General features: G+C 41.0%; 1 protein-coding gene across 2 annotated transcripts in view; it reads left to right on the forward strand.

The window, feature by feature from the left end:
• GPR63 (G protein-coupled receptor 63) overlaps positions 1–23,836 on the forward strand; it is a 282,145-nt gene that overhangs the window by 141,483 nt on the left and 116,826 nt on the right. For both annotated transcript variants that reach the window (XM_086926632.1, XM_086926633.1), the window contains one exon: positions 11,427–11,515. The gene's annotated coding sequence lies outside the window, so the exon portion shown is untranslated. Of the gene's footprint in view, positions 1–11,426; positions 11,516–23,836 lie in introns of those variants that run through there.

Genomic DNA, 23,836 nt, shown 5'->3' on the forward strand with positions numbered 1-23,836 from the left:
GGGGATCCATCACGTTCATAACGCCGATCATCACGGCGATCAGAATTCACACGTCGCCTCTCATCACCACTGTCATCCGACCCACGGTCATACTCATTCTTTCGCACACGACGGGCACCTTCCTTTCGATCCAAACCACGCTTGCGAAACATGTCCCATAAGCGATTGTTAGGCTCACCGTCAATGTCCTCCCTTTTGACACCATCAGCAACGAGAGCAAGAAACATGTCACGTCTAGAGAACTTATAGTCACCACCAGTACGACCCTCAGGTCGAGATTGTCTTTCAGGTTTAAACCATTCACCCAGCTCACTAAGCTGACGAACAGACTCAAGCACAGCAGACAAAGGGTTGCCAGTTTGATTAATCAATAAAGTCATCATGACCTGCTTGTAAGCAACAGGAGAAGAACGGATAATGCGATTGCGCACAGAAGATGTTAAAAGACCATCCAACAACCTATCGGCAGTACTAAGAAAGATAGCCGTTTTCATGACTTCCTCCTTTAAACGTTGCGACGCATCGCGCAAAGTGTACCACGGTTTCTCATCAGTGGGCCAATCAGATTCAGTTGGATATTTATGATTACAGCCGTCAGACGCCAGCTGGAGCAAAGTAATTTGACCAGCACCATTATAATTTCGAAAATGATCCTGAATTGTAGAATCCGAACTTAAAGAGCAAAATCGTAAGCAATCAACAGCATCAAGCATAATACCGGCAGCGCCAAGTTCATAAAGACGCACCATCCAGGTAAGCAAGGCCTCACCAGGCCGTTGTCGAAATCGTTGTAAAATGTCACTAACCTCCTGCTGAGTAAAATCTTCAATACAATCTAAAGCTATACCACCCGGGTTACCAGGGGCTTGTTGTAATTTTCGTCGAAAAACAGGGTGAGCAGAAACTTCAGGAAGAGCTTCCGAGGAAGCCCGCGTCTTAGATTTAGTAGCACAATCAGTGCAAGCCACGTCATCCGAACGGGAAGAACGAGCACGGTCGGTGTCGGGACCCATATCAGTACACGAAGCAGATTTACAATCACGTCCGGAGCGAGAAGACTCGCGCTTGTCACCCTCCTCTGCCGAGGAGTCAGAAGTATGAGAATCCCAGATATTACCGTCCCACTCATCGGGGTTCCAATCCATTCCAGCTTTCGCTACAACCATACGCACTTTGCGTGTAGATACACGACCACGACAATGTTTATACTTATATCGTGCAATACGGACCGCAGCTCTTTCGGCAATGGTCTGATATGTCTCAAGTTTGTCGGCAAGCAATTTATTTTGACAACGCAACAGAGTATGTGCATTTTGTAATTCAACACACTGTCCTTCCATATCTTTAAACCGCTTCTGTAGCTGAACAAACTTCTCATGCAATATTCTGTATGCATTAAGAACAATCCACCCTCTGCGTCCTAAAATAGGAAGCTCATCACCCTTCACTACTGGCGCTTTCTGCAAGCACGATACCACATCGGCAGGCTCCGCCTGCTCCAAGCATGAAGACCAATTTTCACTCAAACCAGTAGAATCAGCCCACTCACGGGCCAAGGCCTCGTAAGGGGTACATTCCCAGCCGGGAATCTGAATCGGTAACTTGAAAACCGACGACGATTTTTTCACAAACATATCGACACACAAAAAATTATATATACAACTATAAACAAAATTCAATACGTATAAGCCGAGCGCAAACCAACAAGATTAAACCAACACAATGCACACAGGTTTCGTAAACAGTTCGTGACGCCAGATGTTATGGCCGGATTTTCCGCTTAGATGAGATCAGCCCCCAGGGGCCTCTTATAACCCAGCCAAAACGTACTCACCTTCCCTCCTTAGAATATACTCACAATGGGTAGATATACAGAAATATATACAAATCACACCTAAGGATGGGGAATAACAATACACATGCATAGATTTTCTACAATATCTTATTCACATCGGTTGGTCTCGCGGCCACCCCGACCCAGACCGGTCTACCCTAGGGCAGATATTGCGCACAATCCGGTGCGACTACACATGGGCCTGCAGAACCCAATGCTCCCGTTTCCAAACGACCAACAATCCTGTCGATCTCCACGCTAGTTCGACCCCCTAGCGCTCTCACTTATTCAAGCCACAATCCTGTGGGTATCGGCACTGGTAGTCCTCCCCAGTGTTCTCACTAACGCCGTATATCAACGACGACCACATTCCTATGAACAGTTATCGGGACAAAGTCTCAGTTACCTACCCGGGGTAAAACTATAATAATAACTTTGAGTACTGTTTCCAAATTATACAGTGTACCTCCTATTCTTGGCATCAAAGGTCCACTCACTTCCTCTTTGTTCGATCACCATTTACCTGATCGGGATTTCACATCCGCTCACATAAACAATTCCTGACTAGAAGATGCATTTACCGAGATTGAACAGGAACACGAGGCACACGATAATTCTATAAGAATTAGGATATTTATTGACAATAAACACAAATCACATTACTATGCAACATAACTTCTGCAAAGAAAAGGTAAAGATTAAAGTGGGAAAAGGACGGAGGTCACCTGGTTAATATGAAGTCTGGACTCGGCAGTCATCTAGGTTCCCTTCTCGTCTCTGTGTCCTGGCTCGCCTTGCAGTCACACCCCAGCCGTCACAAGTACACGTCTGCACCGCTAGGCTCAACCTCGTCTGCTTCCCTCCAGGGCACCGGAACCTTGCTGGTTATTAGCTACCGTCTCTCTCTCTCTGTAGCAGTGCGCTCCGCGCTAATTCTCCTTCAGTCTTTCTCAGAGAGTTTCGGTCTTAAATCTTTCTCGGACTTCAAAGATGGCGACTGTCCGCCATAAGATGATTAATGGCAGAGATGCTAACGGCTAGATGCCGCCTACGAACTAACTCACAACTGACTAACACCTTCGCTAATATCAAAGCCCGTTCCTTCATGGAAAGCTACGGCCAGTAACCTGCCGCCCACCAAATTCTTGTACCTCCCCGTACCAAGGACACGTTCCCAGCCGGCCGGCCTGAAGTTGTGTCTTCGGAGTGGAGAAAAATACATTCCTTCGATAAGGGCCAGCCTGAGCCGGTTCTCTCCAAGCGAACAACAGCTTAAAACTAAACATTACACTTCACCTAGAAAGCCTTCTCGAGCTACCGGGCAGAAAGCAAAATGGAGTCTATCTCGTTTAAGGCCTACGGAGCCCACAATATGCGTAACTCCATGGAAAATATCCTAGCATGTTAGCAAATGGGCAAATCATGACTAATACTTATATATCTATCCCCTAACTTAAATTCATAAGCCCTACATTAAGGAAAGTGACACGAAAATGCCCTAATATATGTAAAACAGGGGCCCTGTCTATAGTCCTAATCCCTATGCTATGGGGGTGATAGGCTGGAGTCACTCTCCATCATTCTCCCTCTCAAAAGAGCCAGAAAAGGGCAGCCATTACAGATAGGCACGGTGAAACTAGCCACTTTAGTCGGCCCATACAAAGTCAGAAGGACAGGGGGCCTCTTTTGAGTGGCATGGTGGATGGACCTGGGATGAACCAGATACTACCTACATTCAGGACCCCCAGAATGAAACAAAAAGCAGTCAACTTTGTGCTCAAGAGGAGTATATTCCATGTAATTTGGAAGCCTGTATTCAACCGTCCTTACAAAAGAACTTAAAGCAAGAATTGATCAAATAGGAAGTTAACATATCCGATGGGAAGTTAGAGGAGTCCAAGCCCACTAATGGATAATAATAATTCCATATTTGTAAAGCGTGAACTTTTCACCCCTAAGGGTATCCAGGCGCTGGCGGGCCGTCAGGTAGATTAAGTGAGCTATTGCACAGAGTCATGTGATGCTGAACTGAGCTGCTGCCAGTGCCGGGGATCAAACTGTGAGCGCCGGGCTCCGGAGTCAGCCACTCTGGCCGCTGCGCCACACCTCTCCCATTTGTTACTAATCGTTGCTTCGATATCTCGACTGCAGATAATCGCTGTTTTACTAAGCTGCTTTTTTGTGTAATATATTGGTGTGCTCAATAATAGCCTTACAGCTATCTAATTTAACCCAAACATAATAGCCCTTTTCTCTTCGGGTTTGCTGAGTTTCGGCGCTGTATGGAGTACAGAAATAGTTACTATTCTCCTTTTTCTAGAGGAACACATGACACATCTTCTGGTTCATCACCTCCACTCTACATGGTATCAGTAAATGATCATATTATTGCACAGTTATTTTAATCTGTCATTTCATTTTATTGTTCAACATAAACGTGTAAGGTTTAAAAGCCAGACGACATTAAAAAACAACATAAAATTGCAAATGAGTACATTAAATCATGAAATTAGAGTCGTAGAGGTAACCACAGAAGAAATACATTCTAAATGTTCAAAGACATTTCACAGGTGATGCTTCTAAAACATTACAGCCCTATAGGGGGGATTAATCATGAGCTTAAATAAAGCTGTCGCCTTTCCGAGGCATAATGCATCTTTCACTGCTTTCTTTGTGTCCTTTCTTTCTACTGCATAGTGCTCGCTAATATTGTGTGGTGGCTTGGTTGGAATAGCAGGTTAGAGGCTGATGTGACTGATAAAACTCACTTCTTCCCGAAGGGTACTAAGTTAATGTAATGTTTCTTAAAAGTTTAATGGAACCAATGAGCTCTTGTATGCTGGGAGTGCAAAGGGGGAGTGAAGAAGCCAGGCATATATTTTCGTGAATATCATGGAAGTCCTAAAGCTTGCCAAAAGAGGCAAGTCCTGAGATGATTGCTGCAGTGGTGTATCGCAAAATGATGGGGCAGCCATGCAGAATGTAGCGAGGGGCCCATGAGACTCCCAGGTCACACACAGACACCCATAGACCATAAACTGATTAGGGCCCCATGAAGGATGTTTGCCTTCCTGCGTTGTAGGGGTTGCAGGGGCATGTTATCCTCGTGGTTTACAGAATATGTTGATGCATTTTTGGCCATTAAAATGTATAAAACAGGTAGTGCTTCATTTGTGAAAGAAGAAGTAACAAGGCCCAATGTTTTGCTCAGAAGCCAATTGCATTCCCTATTGCATGTTGGCTGCTGAATAGAAAGGCTGTGCATTCTTGATCCCACCTCGTGCCTCATTAATCCACCAACAGGTTCTCTGTGCCCTTTTATGTCACTCACGATGGTTATAGGGTTAAAGTCTGATAAAAGAATTAGAGCCGGTCCCAAAAATGAGTGTTGGTGGACCCTACCTGCAACCACCAGCTCAAATTAAGCCCCAGAAGCAGGCAAATCCACTTAATGACGTGGGAATCCTGGATCAGGGCAATCGGTCGTTCGGTGAACATCTCTGAATTTACAGTTTGTGATCCAATTTATGAATACATAGGTCATTTTGCAAATTGCATACTGATTCTTTAACCATTCATTCAGTGTGCAAATTATACATCCTGGTTTGCAATTGGATTTTTATATGTCGGGTCATGTGTTCCTAAAAGTTTGGGTGAAAAAAAATAACCTACATTCCCTATCTATCTCTTTTATTAAAATGGAAAACATATTTGTAAAAAATGCTTCTTAGTGATGAAGTGATCCTCCATCGTGTTAATTACTTTTCAGGCCTAATTTATTTTTAACCTTCGTTTGTTTATCTGTGCCAAATCGATGCTCAACTTGGTTTGTTTTTAATGTGTTGGGTGTAGGTGTGTCTAAATAGTGTAATTAATTAATGTACTTTGTGTGATTATTACAAGAATTGGGCAGTTGTCTTTGAGAAAATCATACACAAAGAAAAATGCTTAGGGCCAAAACATTTTAAAAGGAAAGTGGAATGATACCTGCCTTGCCCCGCCCACACTAAGTCGCTGACGAGGTGTGCCCTTATATACAGATGTCACAAAGTATACATGCTCAACTTAATGGGTGGTCATTTGCAGAACAATTTCACTTGGGGTATGCCAACAGGTACAATTATTTGAGATATCTTAATGTGTTCGGTGGTGATACGTATGACATTTTCAACTCGACCCAGTCTACTGTGTGCAAAACGTATGTGAAAAGTATGAGCATAATAAAACAAATATGCAAAGTACTTGAAACCAAATAATACAGTTATACAAGAGACAAAAAATGCCCTGGCCGGGTAACGTATGGGATTGTACGCACTTGGATTGTACTCTAATTTTTACTCCAAAAAATAAATACAAATAAATAACAGTTCAATCTGGCTCACAATTAATTCATTGTATGCTTCTTATAGAAATATTTGTTGGTGTTTCTCTTTAGTGTGTAAGAGGGTGTGTGCTTTCTATTGGCGAGTGGCAGAGCGGTTAAATCACCATAGGAAAGGGGAGCGCTTTGTACCAGTTTCAGCTCAATTCTTTTGTACTGTAGGCACGCTCTCAGTGTTTTTTTTAAATATCAATTCTTTTTTTACCCTGTCCGTTGTATGAATTTACTTATGGGACGACAAATTGCATTTTTTCATTACAAAACAACCGTTTCTCTTTCTGCGTTCCCAAGTACTCCGTGTCTTTGTAACCTAGGAACGCAAATGGGTGGCATTTATCTATCACAACACCTTCCATCTTTCTCAATACCTGTAAACACGTTCAAATATTAGAAAAGGTGAGAGGCAGTCGCTGTGCAAATTATCTCATCATGGTTACAGTAGTCCGCGGAGACCTCATTTCATCATCTGTATTTTACAACAACCGTCTCTAATGGTTTGTGCTTAGACGCTGTTATGCAACATGATTAATGCTATATTTTATTGAGCTATTAACTGAGCCAGGGGAAATTGAGAACACAAATCCGTCCAAAAGTGGATGTAAAAGTACAAATTCCTTGCATAAAAAATATTTTATTTAAAAACAAAATTTTTAAGATTTACAAACAAACACAGTTCTGGCAGACTTGAGGAGGTGTGAAAATTATCCATCAGTGAACAAAATGTATGGAAAACACATGTACTACGAACCTACCTATTTTACATTGTAGAATGTGAGCTGGCTTCTATGCTGTCTGATTTCGTGATCTAATTTCATTAGCACGTTTATTTTACCTGGCAGTTGTGCCTAGGTGGAATGACTCGTACAAATAAGTTAAAAGCAGATAACTATGTTAATTATTACATTACTTTTGTTTGATCTCATTACTCGGGAGTTTTTTTATTTTATTTCTTTAGCAATCTTTGTCTAAGCCAAATACCTAGGTGGTGGGCATTGTGTATTTTGGTAAGCATCTGTTTATTTAAAAGTTGTTTATAAGAAATTGTTACATCTATTACAGTCCCTGCAGTAAGCTGATGAGCTCCCACCCATTGGCTTCAAGTGAAGAAGTGATGTATACCAGTGGTTCTTAACCTTGTACCTTCTGTGGACCCCCACTTTATCATTATTGTAACCTGGGGACCTTCCACTGAATAATTATTGGAATCTGAGGTCCCCCCACTGAGTCATTACTGGAAGCTGGGAACCCCAAAATAAGCATTTTTTTATGATTTAAAACTCAAAACAATACTCAAAAATAAGCATTCATCAAACAAATCCAGAAATTATTAAATATTTTATTTAATTCACAAGCCATAAAAATAAAATCAGAATATTAATGGCCAGGTTGGAGCTTTTCTAAATACAAATTGTCACTCCTCTCCATACTATATTCTGTTTAATGCACTTGCACTGGTCCCACGAATCAATCTGAATATACCAGCTTAACTTTTAGCCTCCAGTTTAAAATTCCTTCCTATTTATAGAATGTTTTAACATGTTCAGCTTTAAATTTTGCTTCTTCATGTATAAGCACTTAATTAATGTGTTAATACTATATCATTTTTTGAGCAGTTGCTTACCCCTTGAGTAGGGTTTGTGGACCACAAGGGATCCCCGGACCACAGTTTAAGAACCACTGTTGTATAAACTTTAACGATAAAGAAGGCCTGTCACACTAACGCGTAAATTGTGGCAGCTCATTATGTAATCTACTTGAAGACAAAGGGATGTTGGGATTTTCTTGAAACATATTTTTGTCATTCAAAGCTAAAAGGTCCCTAAGTTCTCAGCTGATACTTCCTGAAAGGCAAGATGTTTGTAGGAAATACTGGAAGCTTAAAACAAAAAGTGAGATTGAATACCTCTGTGGGATGGTGGAGTATTATGTGTTGATGCTGTTTAGTTTTCACTATAAGATTTTGGAAAAGTGAGCAAGAAATGTATGATGGAAGTGCACAAGCTGTCTTTTCTCCTAACCATTGGGAGAAGAAACGTTTTCACATTTTCTAAGCATTTTGTGTGCCCACAAATAAACAAAGCAGCTGTGTGAACATTTGTGTGGGTGAACGAAGTTAACTATTATTTACATTTATAAAGTAATCCCATATACTTGAAATGTTGGTTCCACAGAAGATGTCTGATGAGGCTGACTAGATAGGTGTACAAACATTGACTGATTTGATAGTTAGAACTTTCCCATTAAAGAACATTATTTTGAAGACACACAGCATCCAAATAAGACAATCTATTTCTAATTTTAAATATTTCAATATCCTAAACAATGTCTGGATGTCTGCGAGAAAGTCTGTTATACATTCACTTAATTGTGCTACATCTACAACATATTGCAATTACTATAGCACACTGGTGGCAACTAAATTTTCGTCAGATGTTGAATTCATTTTGAGATAGAATACACTAACATGTACATGGTAACTATTGTGAACCAATTTCTGTTGTATACTGTACAATACATATTTGCAAACCCAATACAATAGTATTTATGTTAAGGTAACACCTTTTTGTATATGGAAATTGGGGGTGTTTTGTAAATACTACTTGTGGTAGGAGGAAGAAGGATAACTGATGAAAATCGCTTCAAGTGTAGGGAAATAGTGATATATTAGATCAAGGAGGAACAGAGGCCAACTGAATCAGGGCCACTCTGGAGTAGGGGGGCCATACTGATTTCTTAAGGCTTTGAGTCTTTAGGATCTTTGTTGAGGCACTGGCAAAAGCGGTGTCTACAATTGAATAGGCTGCTCTAAAAGCTCTTCAGTGACCACTTGCTGAACCCCCAACGCCCAGTTAAATTTAGGATTACATTCAGAACCATGTGCATAAAGCATATTGGGGCAAAGGTCCTGCTTACCTTTAGAATTTGGCATGCCACTAAGCTGCAGCCTGTAACCTACTCTAATCCTTGGCTCGTTTGATTAAACAGCCCTCCTTTCTGAGGCAAAACTATGGTGGAAGATCCTTGGGGACTCGTCGCCCAAAACATTCAAACAGCCTCATGCCACGCCCCCAAACTGAAGTTTCAAACCTTTAGTTCAGGAAACTCATGAAAAACAAATTTTTCAACCTACTTTCAGCTAAGTCAAACCTCATGGAAGTTAAACTAAGGTAAGCGAGCAGCATAACGAAAGCTAATCATAAGAGTCAGTATTACCAGAGATTATTAGGGAATATAAATTAGTACAGAAACGCACATTTGTACTTGCCACCCTGTGCTATGTTTTAAAAGAAATCTTATATTGTCTTTTTGAAGTGCAATGTTGAATCTAGGGGCTGTCCTGAATTACTATTCTATTGATGAATTAAGAAACATGGTAAATCATGGAATATTAATTAAACAGATTAATACATTTTGACCCATGTAGTCCGAATGTGATCATTTATACAAATTAATCTCTTTGTTTCAATACGTTGTTAAATAACTCGCTCTGAAATAAATATTCTAAGTAGAATCACATGCCCTTATAGTGTTTAATGGGCAGGATTAAAAAGGATAATGTTGAGTGGCTTATCACTTTGAAAGAGCACATGGAGGAGGGTGAAGTATTGGTGGTTCTGGATTTTGATGAAGAGACCTTTCCAACCTGTTTTCAATCCTAGTAATTTTGTAATGAATACATAAATATGTGCACCTTTCTGCACCATGAGTATTCCATGACTTGAAGGAAATTTGACTTAATGGGAGAAGCATGTTACTGGTGGTTTAAATCGCTTCACTTTATCCAACTCTCTCCACCTGGATGGAGTCTCTTGTTTTCTGACCTTGTTATGCCTTTTTCTTGTTTTTCCAGTGCTCTGATATAGCATAGGTAACCTACATCGTTTAAAAAATGCAATAAATACATTTGCAAACACAACCCCGCAACAATAAATCAGGTTATGTCAATGCAGAAGACGTTGAGGCCTTGCTTGTTTGTTAGGTCTATTTGGATTTTTCTGTTCTAAAAATAAATTATCATAATTTTCAACTGTAGACTAGAATGGAAATGCTACATAGGCTCAGCTTTATTTCTCCACGCCCCCTTTATAATTCTGCAACTTGTGGTAACGAAATCAACACTGAATAATTCCTGTACTTTTTTTACTTTTTGATTTAAATAAAATATATGAAATAAAAAGAAAATAATCTCGGAAGGTTTCAAAGCACTAGTCACAGGTCCAAAGCTGTATCATTGGAGATGGGAAGTAATTAAGTGATTCGACAATGTTTCAATTTATGGAAAAAAAATCTAAATAGTGAAATATGCGTCTCATGCTCTTGGCTTTGTCCTAGACAAAGTGAGAATGCAAAATGAAAGCACACCTGCCTAAGCCAACGAAATCAATTGGAAAGAAACGAATGAAGATTAGAACCTTGTATCGACCCCTACGGAGTCCCTGGTCGTCTGATATATAACAATGCTTAAGTCTTCTTGCTTGGAGATTTATGTTTTTCAAATGGAACTGAATTCAAACCGAAGTAGTACCATATCTTTTGTTCCTCAGTTTCTCTCTCAATGAACATTGATCATGACCCAGAGTCAGAAAATGCATTTGTACAAAACTTGTGTTGAAACTTTATGACTTAGAGAGTTGTGGGTCGCTCTGCTTACTTTGTTGTGATGCGTATTGATTTCTCTAAAATTGAGACAATTTTAAAGTTGATTTGCCTATATAAAAGTGGACTATCTACCATGTAATGTTGCTAGAAAGAAGATCATGGCCATCTTATCAATCAATTAACCCTCTGTTTATGAATAAAGTGAAAAATGTTGATAGGTTGGTTATGTGTGACATCATCTTATAAAGAATTCTCTAAGAATTCATTAGGAATTTCATAAACTGGACCCTGTGGACATTCTCTTCACCGTTTAAATTAAGGTGTTTTTTGTGGAATCGATTGGTGATTGAGTTTTCTACAAGAAATGTGCCTCTTGCTAGAAAGATGCTGCGTGGAATAGTCAAAGCTTATTAAAAAGATGTCTTCGAATAGATAATTGGGCTAAGCGTACACAAGCAACACCAGTGAATTCTGTGAAGCAATTCAATTGATACCCCAAATATTTTCTAGCTGAAGCGTGTAAATTAAAAGGAAACAATGTATTTGACTATAGCTTGTTTTAAAAAATGAAAATGGCTATCTTTTAACTTTGAATTTTTGTCTGTTTCACAGCTGAAAAAAGTCATTCCGTGATGTCAGGAGATTATCCAGAGCTGCCACTCTATGCCTCCAGCCATTTCATCTGTGCCATACACAATGAGGTGAAATTTTATTTATATTTTAATCAATATTTCAGTGGTATAAATGATTCCGATGAGATTGGAAAATTACGAAAATGTTGAGGAGCTAAGCAAAACAGGACCCCGTGCTCTTAGAGTCAATGATCCTCAGCTTGATATTATAGAAGGGTCACAAGGACTTCCTTTTCAAATTCAGTTGTGCGGCTGTTGTTTCAGGACCTGGATTCTACAAATCAAGTGTTCCTGAATTGCATGGAGGCATTGAGGAAAGAAGGGCTGTCCTGCTTGGTCCCGCCCATTTTTCCATTTTGGATTATGATGGAGGACCGTGTTCCGCCTATATCCATTCCATGGTGTTTACCAAGTAAGATGTGTTGGCTGAGCATGGCTCTGCACCATTGTTCTCAGTGCCTGCCCTTTGTTGGCAGGACCATTTGAGCTTTCAAGAGGTTGGAGGGGGAGTCAATTTCAGACTCTAGCACCCAGTGGTAAGTGAGACCACCACTTTGTCATAGTGATCCGTGAACTTGACAGCATAGCTGCAACTGTAGTGGTGCGGCAAGGCTTCTGTAATATTGAACATGCAATGAACGGATATGAGAGTGTACTGAGTGCAAACAGACAAGGCCAACACAAGACAGCAAAGTAAGCGCATAACCGTCCTAATGATATAGTGACTATACCTTGCACCAAAGAAAACGGCAGAAGGGTTTTTGGGATTCCTGCTTGTTGTGTAGAGCTCCTGAGTTCAAAGGATTAGAAAAGCCACTGCAGCTGTGCTGTACAGCATTCTAAGACAATTTAGGGATCCAGCGCCGCTCTATCATGATTTGGTAGTGCACCCGCTTGCTCCTCCGATCACTCAGCATATCACATCCTGTACCTTCTCCTAAAAATGATGCCCCGAAGAAATTCCACCTGTAAATAAGCATTGACAAAGATAGCTGGTCTGGCTTTTGCCCCTTTAAAAAAAAATGTACATCTTTTCTTTTACATTGAAAGTGCTTGTTTACTGCCTATTTTATGTATGTGTTTGTATGGATTGATGACTGGGTGAATGAATGTTAGATGAGCACGAATGCATGGATGAGTTATAGACTGACACATTCAGCCCACTCTCCTGTCCACACAATCACACTCAAACTCAAATCAACATTGATACTTTTGTTGATATTCAAAAGCCAGAATTTTGGCTTTTTCAGTGCTTGTTTTTTTCTGATAATCCTTATTCAAGGGAGTCCTTGTCTTCCTCGTGACAGTCCTGGTTTCAAATAAAACCAGTGGCGGATTAAACCCTGTGGAGGCCCCTAGGCAGTTGAAATTTCGGGGCGCTTCTCGCAAATTATCTCCTAATACCCAATGCACCAGATTTTATTTTTTTTACAAACTGACAGCTGCCAGAAGGTGAGTTTTTAAGAGACCAACTGTTATGTGAATCTGATGTCTTTGGTTTATGTACTTAGACTTGTTAATGGCTACATTACATTAACACAGCATTTTCTCCCTAGAGTCTTTAATGTCAAGTTTTTGTTTCTTTGAGTTTATTCATTTGTTTCTATCTTTTGGAAACAATATTTAAGAAAGCTTGATTGTAATTTTCTTTCAAGATAAAATCAATATTATATATTATATTATAAAAGGAGTGGGTCCCAAAGGCCGGTGTCTACTTTGCCTATTTGGTACTCAGCAACTGTATAAGACGGTGTTGCGAGGAGGCCATAGCAATGAACTGTTCGTCAGCAGTTTTCTACTAACATCGCACTTTTGTCTAAATATGTTACCTATTAGAGTAACTTTTATTAGAAACCATTGCTTATAGCGAGTTGACAAGTAATGCATTCCTGTTCCAGAGCTGCTAAGAGCCAGAAGCCAGGATCGTGGTGTTAATGATGTAGCGTTGCTATAAATAGCAGAAGGTGCTAGGAGGTGTGATGCTGTGTCATATAGAAGACTGTGTCTTTACCAAGATAGGTGAATAAAACTCATGACCTGGCCATGACGTTTCTTTTGTTCCTGTGTGGGGAAATCTCAACACAAGGAAGCATTGCACTTGATTCAGTTATGATGCACACAATATAACAATAAAATGGAGATCTGGCACTCCTGGTCTTGAACACCGTGGGTTTGTGCATTAAATACGACATTGCTCACTTGCGTGGAGTATGTCCCACACAGATGAACTTTGCCTTCTGCTAAATGCTGTGTTACACATTACTGACTTACAAAGGAAGCATAGCATAGATGGACAATAAAACTAAAGCTCAGGGAGAGCTGCTAAATAAAAACATCTTGTTATTTCCAGTGCAGATGGTAGCCAACCCACACAGACAACATATAAACACATTGTCCGCTAAGATCATCCATACCACACACTTAACCAAAGCAAAATATTTGGAAAATGAGTCTACCTGACAGTTATTGAACTAGGATATCCGTTTAGCCTCATGAAAAAGAATACATTTAAAGCCCTTCAACATGCACACCCATTCACAGATCAAATAGTAAAGATCTCTGCTGGTCACATGATTATATCCATTCTAGTAAGTAAGTAACCATCTCTCACAATGCACTGAACAGACCAGTCTTTGTTGTTCTAAACACAACCGCTACCAAAACCAGCCCACTTGGACTCTAGACAACTGGAAAGCGTAGAAACATGCGGAACAGGCATCCAAACTCTGATAGCGTTACAAAGTCACACAGATGGAAGACGTATGTTGTGCAGGTTTGTAACATGCATGTACATGTTCCATACAAAGATGAGTAGATCTCCCATGACGAATGCTGGTACCCTTTTGCGGCACAAGGTAGAATTATTTTAAGCATTGTTTTGTTGTAACAGTGAACTTTTACTGATCTTTGGTATGATCTTATTCTCAAGTTCCAAAAAATTGGATTGCAACATTCATTCAGTCAGGTTCTTTAGCACCCACAATCTCACTTTCATTACTTTTGACTGTAACTTTGCATTTTATCTTCACTAGTTACTTCCACTGTCACATGGTAGAAAACTGGCACTTATGGTCTGACATGGGGTAACCTATGTTATCGACCTGTGAGTAGTAACTGATGTGGTGAACCACAAGGAAGTGTACAGTAAAGATCTCATTTAGATGTTACTTGAGGAGACAAATGATAAACCTTAGATATTCCACAGAGTTCTAAGATGGTATCCAGAACAAAATAATACAGTCTCTCTAACTGCTGTCAGTCAGCACACAGACTGTGGAATTGACTTCTGGCCTGGCTACCTATGCCATCCACGAACTTCAGCTGATACACCAAGAAAGTGTGGTCTATTGTGTTAATGACACATGCCAAATCAAGTAAATTCCAGCATAAACAAAGAACCTTCAACTTCTATGCGTAATACATCTTGCTATATGTTAGCACTTAACATATCCAGTGCTTGGCATGGAACTTGGATTCAAAAGAATCAAGCAGAAATGAATTCACCACATGTTCCTACCACTGTTTTACAGCAAGCTCCTACTGAAGGTTTACTGATCAGGGCAGGTCAATGATCATTAGTTTCAGTAGTTAGTTCCCCTTTACATCTAGAGACAGATTCATGAATGAAGTGATGGGTCTCACCAGAACCTCAGCATGTTCGTCTTCTATGTCAGCCAAGCAAAGAAGACTGGGTTGATTGGCAGGTGTAGAAAGTACATCTTTTTTCCCTGTTATCCTGATTACTTATAATTTCTGGACTCTGGAGTAACTAAGAATGAAATAAGAAATATCAAGGGTCAAATGTGGACAGTTTGTAGGGGGTAAAAAGACATGAAAAATAACAGCAAGTATATGTGAGACTGAGTGAAAATAATTTTTCCCCATATTTAAAAAACAAAAGTATTGGTATGTGCCATTCGTGAATACGGAACAGAAAAGAAAACCGTGCCTGGTAGGATTTTTACCAGAAATGCATTGGGTGATGACGTGAATCATTTGCATAATAAGATTTTCTCAGTGATACATTGTGTCATACAGTTGCTACAACTGTGGAGTAACATTTGTACATGCATCACACAAGTTGATATCATAATTTCTTCCAATCAACTGGTTGAAACAGTGAAAAACAATAGTCTTGTTTTGAAGAGGGATTTGTCTGTCAAGAAAGAATAGGATTAAAGACCGATTACATTGGAAGCCAACGGGCTTATATAGCTTTGCACCGTGGGTCTGGCCATCTTCGTGGACCAGCTATGTATCAATGATGAAGCATGCCACATTGCGTGGGTGAGACTACTTCATCCAAAATCTTTTTCTGACCCAAAATGGGCCCAATAACCTGGGGAATAGGAATTACCCACTCTGTCAATAGATTCACTGTACTCGTGATTTATGAGGCTTCTAGCTAGAGACTGTGAAACAAGTCACTGTTGTCAACATCAGCAGGATAAATTAAAATTTCTGAGTAAACAAATGTGTGTGTTCCCTGCCTTTTTGTAGAGAAGTTGAAGAAGCCAGAACTCTCCCTCACTTAACACGAGAAAAGCTAGGACTCTAAGGTCAGCTAACAAACATGTATGTATAGGCATTTATTTATATAGCGCACTACTTACCCGTAGGGTCCCAAGGCGCTTCGACCGCTGCGAAACCCTTCCTGGCTTCCCTGAGAGATGGTCCCTTAATGGGTATCTCCAGGGTGAGGCCAGGCATCCCCGGCGGTCTGGTGGGGCCGTTAGTGAAGATGAGGCAAGCTAATGCCCAGAGTTGCCGAGTGTGATCGCTGATCAGAGTGGGCACCGAGGCGAGAGAATTATCGAGTCCGCTGACCCTGGTCCAGAAACCTGCCGCGCCGGGAATCGAACCCTGGTCCCGGGCCGTCCTCTGCTCTCGGGTCTGCCGCCTCTAACCAGTGAGCCACACTACTTCACTGAGCCATATGGTCCTCTTTCACAGAAGCCTTCCCAATAGAATTGGGCAGTACTAGTACCAACATTAAATACTCCTCATTTCAATGAACCCGTCATTGAAACGCTTCTCAAGCAAATTAGTTCATGTTGTAATTCCTACTGAATTAGCCTGATAAACACTTCTTTGTCCCAAGAAACAATCCAATAGTGATAACAAATGTGGCCTCACATTTTGCACAAAGTGTGGGGTGGACCCTGCAGATGTGAATAACTTTTATCTGGTTGCTACACCTCCTATTGCGGCAAAAATCCAAAACACCTGAATGGACACTGAGGTTAAATGCTACATCAAGAAAACATACTTACTGAATGAGCTCAAGCCAGGCTTCATGTCCGAATGCAGCACTGACTCTGCAACTTTAAAAATAAGTAGATGATGCTTTCTGTATACTGAGAAAGTTGATTCCTTCAGCATTATGCTCCATGATCTTTTAGCTGCCTTCAACACTGGAACACGCAGCTCTCCTGGAAGTTCTCAATGTAGAATGGGCCGGAATAACACTTTCCTCAGTTAGTTCTCATACTTGGGAAACAGTTGACTATACAAAAAATGTCCAATCTCTTATCCAACCCTAAGTGCTACAGGGTGTTTCTCCAACGGGTCTATTCTCTCTTCCAACTCAATCAATCTTTAAATGGATCCTCCGCCTTCACTCTCTGCTGTTTTAACATCTCGTGTCACTTTTATGCAGATGACACTAAGTTCCGCGTTGGGCTGCTAGGCTGCCCTCTCAGCCATTGTCACATCTGATATCACTATCTAGCAAATGGCACCCAGCTGTATTTGAAAAAGTACACACCTCATGATGTTGAATAATTGTCAGATTTCATGAAACCGGATGTTGCACCACCTAAAGTTGACCTGCTTAAAGCATGTATACTTACTAATCCCACCCAACTGTGCTATTCCAGTTGAAACGTGTCTCAGCTCACACTGTTAAATTGTAACCGTACAATCACAGGCGGCACCAACTCTTTAGACTTCTTCTTGGAAAAAACTATTTTTAAATCCTAAATAATTAAAATAGGGAGGGGGCAAAGCTTTAATGTGGCATCAATCCTTATATCTCTAACACAGAATTTAAACTAGGAATCCAATGTTTTACTCTGTCGAGGTTCGAATGTAGTAATTCCCTGCTCCCAGGGATTCACAAACGGCAATTGTCTTCCCTCAAAGCTACAATTCAAGCAGCAGATAGGATGGTCTTTTGCACAAGATTGACCATTTGACCATTTATTCCTTTAACTGGTCTGGTAACCTCCATTAGAAGCATGCAGCATCTTTACACTGGCATGCATACTGCATAAATCCATGTTTTGGGGTACACCTATCTGCCATGTCCAAACATTGGCCACCTCTGGTGAATAGCTTCTCCTTCAGAGCAGTGATAACTGCCTCCTTGGAATACAGTTTTCACAAAGGCAAACATTTAAAAAGAATCCTTTGCAGGAAGTGGGGGTGGGAAGTGGCATTCCATCACACTGAACATTAGGACAGTCAGTTCCCTCCTGTGACTCTTTTAAAAAAAGATAGAGCTGAAAAGTCTACTCTATCAGCACTTTGATGTAACCTTTGAAACGGGTACATTATTTGACAATAGTTAAATCCTACTATATGTGCCTCACATTATATATTTAGCTAATGTCATAAAAAAGTTTGTATTATAAATCATACAAACTTATGTTAATGTATGCTAAAATCTACATTATATTATATCTTTCAATTGCAAATAAATAAATACAATGTAACTTGTTTATGACATAATCCTTGACTGAATCGTAAATGTAGTATCAAAACGCTCAGACATATTCGTATCTGGCTCACTCGTGGATTTGTGTTTTGGCTTCCTTTGTTTATATGTATGGCTCTAGGAACTTACATAAATGTGTCTCACAGAAAGCTATGATACCACTGGCACAGTTCAGTGGTGTGTTGATGTTCATGGCTAGATCCATCTCAGATGTCCATGATCATTTCTAAGTAAATGATTAACCTTGAAATTAACTGCATGCAAATGTATCTCTTGTGGACATCAAGAAAATCTCAAATGGATTAGGCCTACCGTGATTTATTTTGAACAACTGTACTTTAGAACAAATTGATTGTATCATGTTTGTCTTTAAAGTTTCAATGACAAATATGTGTTTTATGTATGAAACACAGATCGGCCACCAATAATAACATATTTCCTAAAAGAGTTATTGTCAGAAATATCTAGAAAACATGGGATGCATCTGAGGATACATTTCTTTCAGAGCTAGTATTACAGTTCTCCCAGGCAGGGTGACCTTGTCATGTTTATTTACTCTCATCCAGTAAAGTGCTCAGTTAATCAAAATGCTTAAACTCTTCTTTCGATTAACTATCAGTTCATTCTTTTGCATTGTACTTCAGTACTTTACTTTCCTATTCATCCGCCCCCAGCAGTACTTGCGGATACTACTATTTTTTGCTATTCAATGTTTTGAGAATTTGTTTACAAGGGTACAAAAAATATGTACATGTGCAGAATTAACTGAGTTGGGAAAGATATTAACACAGTGAATGGAGCCTGAAATTGTTGAAAAACTTTAAAGATTTATGTGCATTGATTTCTAGTTTTATGATAGTTATTCTGATTAAGTGGTAAAGAATTGTTGGACAATAAATTTCTTTGAATTCCAAAAACTCCCATTTTGGGAATTGTGCTTATACTTTAGGCTGAAATCTTTTGATAAAGATTGATAAAAAACAGCATTCGTCTTGTGTTTAGTGTAGTTTGTCACATGGAAATTGTAGTCTACGTTCAACTTCTTCACTCCCAAATCACGCTGGACAGACCTCAATCATGGTGAAATGAGTCTGTAGTCGCTGGAAAAAAATTAAGTTTAGGTCTGGGCTATAAAAATCCTATTGAAAGTGATGCAATTTGGATTATCAAACTATTCTGAGGTTTTTGCTTGGAATCACGAAAACTAAGACATTGGATATCTCTCCCAGTGATTTGTTATTTATGCATGGCCAAACTCCTTCCCACCGGTCTGCGTGCTTCTGTGCCACTGACTTCTGTTGTATAGTTAACCAATAGAGTACTTCATTGTAGTCCTTGTAGATTGTCTCAAGTAATGTATCTTTTCTACCACCATGTTTGCTCTTCTTTTTTTGTGAAAATCTTTTTATTGTATTTTCAAAGATAAAAAAACGAATGAGGTTCAACAAAGCTTTGCTGCAAGCCAAGATCTTCAGATAGCTACAAACAAAACACATCTTGCCCACAAGTTCTCGGCATAATCCTTGGTATATTGAGGTACAACTTCCCCTGCTGTAAAGTTACATATATCTAAAACTCTACTTGTCTCTCGATGCACTATTACAATATGAGCGAGAGCCAACAAAATAAAATAGAAAACAGCTATACAACCCCGTGGTAATTGTTGCACATGTCTACAGTGTACTAAGGAGTGTGCTAGGCGAACAAAGGTCTAATCGAGGGGAAGGGCGTGGGCCCCACGGTTCCCAGGTATGGGCGAGCGGAAAACCACCCACGCTGGGATATGCAAAAGCTTTAAGGCCCAAGGCCCCTGGTAAGTCCACAGCAAGATCTAAGTTTGCTACGTCAGGAAAAGATGAAGAGCCTGCAATCTGGGACCACAGGCAAGGATTGACAAACCTTCCAATAGGAACCTCACCAACGGACTTCAAATATAATCAAACCCACTTTGAGAATCCGTCATAATGTCAGTCATGCTTTCGAGGGCTAGTGCCATTGAGAAAGAGAGGGGGACTCATGTTTCTTCAATGCTGCTGCCACTGCCATTTTTGTTGCCTCAGGCACACCAACAAGATGTAACGGTCTCCCAGGGTTTGATGTTTCAGGCTAGGATCGCGCAACCTCAGCAACACCTGTTCCGGGGAGTTTGAAATTGGGCACCGTAATATCTCCTTAATCTGAGAAAGAATTTCCTTCCTGAAAGGTTGAATAGCGGGTCAGTCCCACCATATATTGCGGAAGTCACCCAGCATCCCACATCCCCCCAGCATCTGTCTGTTGTATTCGGAAAAAGAGTGTGTAGTTTTTGGGAGTGTAAATACCAATCGTACATGATCTTATAATTGATTTCCCTTCGGAACATGGAGCGGTTGTATTTAGCAATATCTTTATCTATAGAACTCCATTCATTTTGCACTTTTTACCCTTAATATCATTAAGTATATTAGAGAAACCATAGAAATTGAAGATGCAACTTTCTCATTGACCGTGGTCCTTTATAATAGTGATCCTTTGATGTGTGAACTCCCAGTTGCTTCTCAATAGCCCAACTTTATCTTAAATGGGTACCAGAGATGTGTGAACAAGAGTTTTTTTTTGCAGGGTGACCTAAATAAACACTTTCTTTCCTGAATGACAAAGCTTGATAGTTGGACATAGGCTGTTTCAGAAGCAGAACGCATAATTTTGGAATGAGTTTGCAGTAGTTATCTGTTTTACAATGCACAGTAGCTTATGCAGTCTTTCATGTAGATATCTAGATATATTCCCAAACTACCAGTTTTTTAATATTTCCTCTCCATTGCCGATACAATGCTCTTACCTGTGCTCAGTTTATCAATTCTCCTGGGCCCCTGGCTTCTCTTTATTCCCCTCCCCCTCTCTCTGCCCCAGTCAGCCCCTCTCCTTCATATTTTGTCTCCCTCAGATTCCATCTCTTGATCTCCCCACTCTCCTCTCCTTCGTCCTGCCTCCTCCTTATTCTCTACGCCACCCTATCGCTTCTTTGGAGCAGTAGTGGTGAACGTCTTGCTAGTTTTGTTTATTTGGAAATCAACCTACTCTTGGGTATTGTGAAAAGCTGGACGTTATGTTAAGGTTTATCGTCTGTAAGATGCATGGTATCGGTTTCACAGTACTGTTTTATGTAGACTATGTTTAGACTTCTTCACTGTATCTTCAAATTGAGAGTTGGGCAGGTATCGCTAGTAGGACGGCTAGCAGGACAGCTATAGGCAAATAGATATAAGGACATGAAGGACTGCAAATTTCTTCCTTTATTTATTTATCTATCTTCTGTAAGGAGTGTCATTAAGTTGGTTGACGAGTTTGCTCTACAGACACATATGAGGCAGGCATATGAGAAAGGTTTTTCATAGCCTTCCTGTCCCTCCACCTGCTCATCATACCACACGTGAACCCAGTCTCTATCCAAACCTCCCCATCTACCTTGCTCCTGGGATCTAGAGTCTCCCTCTTTCTTCTTTATTAGCAACCTGTTATTATGAGCGACAAACTGTGGTTTGGGCTAATAACTACAGGGAGACTAATTAACCACCATAATGCTTAATTACAGCAAGCGAAGTGATCGTTACTCCACACTGTACGGCTCCGGCTCAGTATCACTTGCTGTTACATACATGACTGGGAACCATACACCACAATTTTGGATTAATGTTCTGCCTCCTCCATGTCATGCGATGTGACAGTACACCCAAAAGTATATCCTGTTTTCTCCACATCCATCTCACTAAGGTGCTTCCCACGCTGCGCCCTGATTATGTCCCTGTCTAAATTGTAAAAATTGTCTAAACGTTGACATAATAATAGTGTATTCTTTTTATTTGGTTCTGAAGCATGTTACTCTGTAAGAGTGTGTATCAACCACTAAGGCATCCTGAAACAGGCACTATGTATGTACATAGACTTACTACTCCAGCACACTTTACACTCACTTATTTCATTTGCACTGCACCGTTTGGGATCGCCATTTGACTTTCAAATTGGCTTGATTGTGAGATTGCAATGATTCCTTTTGTTATCGAACAAATTGAATAAACTGTTTCGTTTAGAAATGGAACCAATCTGTTGATGGTTAAATGTTTTCCAAGGAAGTAGAGGTTCACACTTCCCCCTTGAGCGACCACTGTTTTTCTTTATTACTGGATTACCCAGGTCCTAGGGATACTGGGTTGCTCTGTGTTCCTATATATAGTTTATTTATTGTCACCCCTATGTTTCTGCAGTAGTGTTGTGAAGTTAGCACACCAGTAGTTGGGAGTGGGAGGAGCTAGGGGGCCAGAGGAAGAGGAGGAGTGGACACAGGAAAGGGTTGGTTAGAGTAGGGACAGGGAACAGATAAGACGTGGTGAATAAAGCACTAGTTGAAGACTATGATAAGTGTCTGTGTTTATTGTAGCTGGATACTACAACTGGCGACGAAGGTGGGATCTCGTTAATTGCAGCCCACGAGACCACTCAGAGACACCCTGTCCCTTGCAGCGTCGAGAGACGAGCTCCGCTGCTGGAAGAAGCTGAGGCCGGCCGAGGAGGGTCAAGAACAAGTGACAGCGACCCCAAAGACGCTGGAAAAGCCTAAATATACAGTGACCTGGGAGCGTTGGAACGCTCGGTCGAAGAACCGCCTGAGCGCGATTCCCGCCGGGGGTGTGTCCCCAGCCGTTGTAAAACAGGAGTCGGGAGCCCACTCCGACCCTGTCCAGTGCCCCACAGCAAGTCAAGAAGTGCCCTGGTGAAAGGGGCGCTGCCCCGAGAAAATTGCCGTCCAGCGCGACCTATCGCGCCAGAACCGGAGCCTGCGCCGGTGAAAGTGCCGACCTCACGACTGATGCGTGGGCTTCAGCACGCGATTGGCGGAGAAGAGCGGGAAAGTGCTGAGCGAGGCGGGAGCCCACCCCAACCTCACCTGGTCGCTGTGGTGGCCAAAGAAGAGTGACTTCTGGAGCGCGCTGCCCTGCAACTGCCGGCCGGTGAGTCTGAATGCCTGAATCCAGAGAGAGAGAAAACCTCGTGGGATTGCAGTGACGGCGGCCATCTTAGTCAGACGCTCGTCAGGACAGACCCCTTGACTATCATAGAGCAGCCATTTTAGAGTCAGGCACTGGGAAAGAATAAGCATTGGTCAAGTAAACAAGCATTGGCAATTGAAAGAAACAAGCATTGGCAAACAAACAAGCATTGGCGACTGAAAATAAAACAAGCATTGGTCAAATAAACAAGCCTTGGCGACTGGAAGAAAACAAGCATTGGCAAATAAAACAAGCATTGGCGATTGAAAATAATACAGACATTGGTCAAGTAAACAAACATTGGTAAACTAAACAAGCATTGGCGAAGCCAAGTGAGATTGCTGTAAAATGTCCGACGAAGAGAACGCTCAGCCCCCGCCAAGTGGGTCGCTCCTGCGGGCACCCGCACCTATCAAGGTGACAACAGGAGGGAGCATGGGTCCCAAATGGCAAGAGTGGTTGGAAGAGTTTGAAGATTACACTGAAGGGTCGGACATTGTAGATGAAAAAAAGAAGTTGATTGCTCTGCGCAATCTGGCAGGGCGTGAGGTAGTCAAAATACTCAAAGACCTTCCCGCTGCCGACGTGGATACTTATGCTAAAGCATGTGAGGTTTTGAATAAAAAGTTTCTTCACAAGCGCAAT

This window comes from Lissotriton vulgaris, chromosome 6, assembly GCF_964263255.1.
Source record: "Lissotriton vulgaris chromosome 6, aLisVul1.2, whole genome shotgun sequence".
Taxonomy (NCBI): domain Eukaryota; kingdom Metazoa; phylum Chordata; class Amphibia; order Caudata; family Salamandridae; genus Lissotriton; species Lissotriton vulgaris.